This window comes from Bombus terrestris, unplaced genomic scaffold, assembly GCF_910591885.1.
Source record: "Bombus terrestris unplaced genomic scaffold, iyBomTerr1.2, whole genome shotgun sequence".
NCBI lineage: Eukaryota > Metazoa > Arthropoda > Insecta > Hymenoptera > Apidae > Bombus > Bombus terrestris.
Window position 1 is genome coordinate 2,627,763 of NW_025963552.1, and position 4,714 is coordinate 2,632,476.

A 4,714-nucleotide genomic window follows, 5' to 3' on the forward strand; every position below is an offset into this window, starting at 1 on the left:
ACAATCCAACGGTTTGGCACATACGGACATTGAAACATTCGCACCAGCCCGAGGAGCCGGAAGTCTTTATCCTATTGCCTGCTGACAAATGTTTACAGTCTGTGAATAGTTTCACATAAATAGTACTATTTCCACATACTACAGTCCAATGTGATGTCCGAAGTGGCTGACAAAATTAGGTAGTAACACGAAATATATGCAAGGCAATATAAGGTATATGTATACCTTGCAAATTGTGATCGCTGCTCGCACGCTCCGCTCGCTCGTAAAAATTTAGTCCAACCTCACATCCGATCCGACACGTTCGCAAATTCGAAATATGTCGCCACCATATCGAATAATGAACGCAAGGTGGATTGGTTTTAGGTTACGCTATAGTTTTCGAGCGAGCGCAGCGAACGAGAGACGCGTAAAGGTGTGTCACAATCCAACGGTTTGGCACATACGGACATTGAAACATTCGCACCAGCCCGAGGAGCCGGAAGTCTTTATCCTATTGCCTGCTGACAAATGTTTACAGTTTGTGAATAGTTTCACATAAATAGTACTATTTCCACATACTACAGTGCAATGTGATGTCCGAAGTGGCTGACAAAATTAGGTACTAACACGATATATATGCATATTGCAAGGTATATGTATACCTTGCAAATTGTGATCGTTGCTCGCTCGCTCCGCTCGCTCGTAAAAATTTAGTCCAACCTCACATCCGATCCGACACGTTCGCAAATTCGAAATAAGTCGCCACCATATCGAATAATGAACGCAAGATGGATTGGTTTTAGGTTACGCTATAGTTTTCGAGCGAGCAGAGCGAACGAGAGACGCGTAAAGGTGTGTCACAATCCAACGGTTTGGCACATACGGACATTGAAACATTCGCACCAGCCCGAGGAGCCGGAAGTATTTATCCTATTGCCTGCTGACAAATGTTTACAGTTTGTGAATAGTTTCACATAAATAGTACTATTTCCACATACTACAGGGCAATGTGATGTCCGAAGTGGCTGACGAAATTAGGTACTAACACGATATATATGCATATTGCAAGGTATATGTATACCTTGCATATTGTGATCGATGCTCGCTCGCTCCGCTCGCTCGTAAAAATTTAGTCCAACCTCACATCCGATCCGACACGTTCGCAAATTCGAAATAAGTCGCCACCATATCGAATAATGAACGCAAGATGGATTGGTTTTAGGTTACGCTATAGTTTTCGAGCGAGCGCACCGAACGAGAGACGCGTAAAGGTGTGTCACAATCCAACGGTTTGGCACATACGGACATTGAAACATTCGCACCAGCCCGAGGAGCCGGAAGTCTTTATCCTATTGCCTGCTGACAAATGTTTACAGTTTGTGAATAGTTTCACATAAATAGTACTATTTCCACATACTACAGGGCAATGTGATGTCCGAAGTGGATGACGAAATTAGGTACTAACACTATATATATGCATATTGCAAGGTATATGTATACCTTGCATATTGTGATCGATGCTCGCTCGCTCCGCTCGCTCGTAAAAATTTAGTCCAACCTCACATCCGATCCGACACGTTCGCAAATTCGAAATAAGTCGCCTTCATATCGAATGACTAACGCAAGAGGGATTGGTTGTAGGTTACGCTATAGTTTTCGAGCGAGCGCAGCGAACGAGAGACGCGTAAAGGTGTGTCACAATCCAACGGTTTGGCACATACGGACATTGAAACATTCGCACCACCCCGAGGAGCCGGAAGTCTTTATCCTATTGCCTGCTGACAAATGTTTACAGTTTGTGAATAGTTTCACATAAATAGTACTATTTCCACATACTACAGTCCAATGTGATGTCCGAAGCGGCTAACAAAATTAGGTACTAACACGATATATATCCATATTGCAAGGTATATGTATACCTTGCAAATTGTGATCGTTGCTCGCTCGCTCCGCTCGCTCGTAAAAATTTAGTCCAACCTCACATCCGATCCGACACGTTCGCAAATTCGAAATAAGTCGCCACCATATCGAATAATGAACGCAAGATGGATTGGTTTTAGGTTACGCTATAGTTTTCGAGCGAGCGCAGCGAACGAGAGACGCGTAAAGGTGTGTCACAATCCAACGGTTTGGCACATACGGACATTGAAACATTCGCACCAGCCCGAGGAGCCGGAAGTCTTTATCCTATTGCCTGCTGACAAATGTTTACAGTTTGTGAATAGTTTCACATAAATAGTACTATTTCCACATACTACAGTGCAATGTGATGTCCGAAGTGGCTGACAAAATTAGGTACTAACACGATATATATGCATATTGCAAGGTATATGTATACCTTGCAAATTGTGATCGTTGCTCGCTCGCTCCGCTCGCTCGTAAAAATTTAGTCCAACCTCACATCCGATCCGACACGTTCGCAAATTCGAAATAAGTCGCCACCATATCGAATAATGAACGCAAGATGGATTGGTTTTAGGTTACGATATAGTTTTCGAGCGAGCGCAGCGAACGAGAGACGCGTAAAGGTGTGTCACAATCCAACGGTTTGGCACATACGGACATTGAAACATTCGCACCAGCCCGAGGAGCCGGAAGTCTTTATCCTATTGCCTGCTGACAAATGTTTACAGTTTGTGAATAGTTTCACATAAATAGTACTATTTCCACATCCTACAGTCCAATGTGATGTCCGAAGTGGCTAACAAAATTAGGTACTAACACGATATATATGCATATTGCAAGGTATATGTATACCTTGCAAATTGTTATCGTTGCTCGCTCGCTTCGCTCGCTCGTAAAAATTTAGTCCAACCTCACATCCGATCCGACACGTTCGCAAATTCGAAATAAGTCGCCACCATATCGAATAATGAAAGCAAGATGGATTGGTTTTAGGTTACGCTACAGTTTTCGAGCGAGCGCAGCGAACGAGAGACGCGTAAAGGTGTGTCACAATCCAACGGTTTGGCACATACGGACATTGAAACATTCGCACCAGCCCGAGGAGCCGGAAGTCTTTATCCTATTGCCTGCTGACAAATGTTTACAGTCTGTGAATAGTTTCACATAAATAGTACTATTTCCACATACTACAGTCCAATGTGATGTCCGAAGTGGCTGACAAAATTAGGTAGTAACACGAAATATATGCAAGGCAATATAAGGTATATGTATACCTTGCAAATTGTGATCGCTGCTCGCACGCTCCGCTCGCTCGTAAAAATTTAGTCCAACCTCACATCCGATCCGACACGTTCGCAAATTCGAAATATGTCGCCACCATATCGAATAATGAACGCAAGGTGGATTGGTTTTAGGTTACGCTATAGTTTTCGAGCGAGCGCAGCGAACGAGAGACGCGTAAAGGTGTGTCACAATCCAACGGTTTGGCACATACGGACATTGAAACATTCGCACCAGCCCGAGGAGCCGGAAGTCTTTATCCTATTGCCTGCTGACAAATGTTTACAGTTTGTGAATAGTTTCACATAAATAGTACTATTTCCACATACTACAGTGCAATGTGATGTCCGAAGTGGCTGACAAAATTAGGTACTAACACGATATATATGCATATTGCAAGGTATATGTATACCTTGCAAATTGTGATCGTTGCTCGCTCGCTCCGCTCGCTCGTAAAAATTTAGTCCAACCTCACATCCGATCCGACACGTTCGCAAATTCGAAATAAGTCGCCACCATATCGAATAATGAACGCAAGATGGATTGGTTTTAGGTTACGCTATAGTTTTCGAGCGAGCAGAGCGAACGAGAGACGCGTAAAGGTGTGTCACAATCCAACGGTTTGGCACATACGGACATTGAAACATTCGCACCAGCCCGAGGAGCCGGAAGTCTTAATCCTATTACCTGCTGACAAATGTTTACAGTTTGTGAATTGTTTCACATAAATAGTACTATTTCCACATACTACAGGGCAATGTGATGTCCGAAGTGGCTGACGAAATTAGGTACTAACACTATATATATGCGTATTGCAAGGTATATGTATACCTTGCATATTGTGATCGATGCTCGCTCGCTCCGCTCGCTCGTAAAAATTTAGTCCAACCTCACATCCGATCCGACACGTTCGCAAATTCGAAATAAGTCGCCACCATATCGAATAATGAACGCAAGATGGATTGGTTTTAGGTTACGCTATAGTTTTCGAGCGAGCGCAGCGAACGAGAGACGCGTAAAGGTGTGTCACAATCCAACGGTTTGGCACATACGGACATTGAAACATTCGCACCAGCCCGAGGAGCCGGAAGTCTTTATCCTATTGCCTGCTGACAAATGTTTACAGTTTGTGAATAGTTTCACATAAATAGTACTATTTCCACATACTACAGTCCAATGTGATGTCCGAAGTGACTGACAAAATTAGGTACTAACACGAAATATATGCAAGGCAATATAAGGTATATGTATACCTTGCAAATTGTGATCGTTGCTCGCTCGCTCCGCTCGCTCGTAAAAATTTAGTCCAACCTCACATCCGATCCGACACGTTCGCAAATTCGAAATAAGTCGCCACCATATCGAATAATGAACGCAAGATGGATTGGTTTTAGGTTACGCTATAGTCTTCGAGCGAGCGCAGCGAACGAGAGACGCGTAAAGGTGTGTCACAATCCAACGGTTTGGCACATACTGACATTGAAACATTCGCACCAGCCCGAGGAGCCGGAAGTCTTTATCATATTGCCTACTGACAAATGTTTAC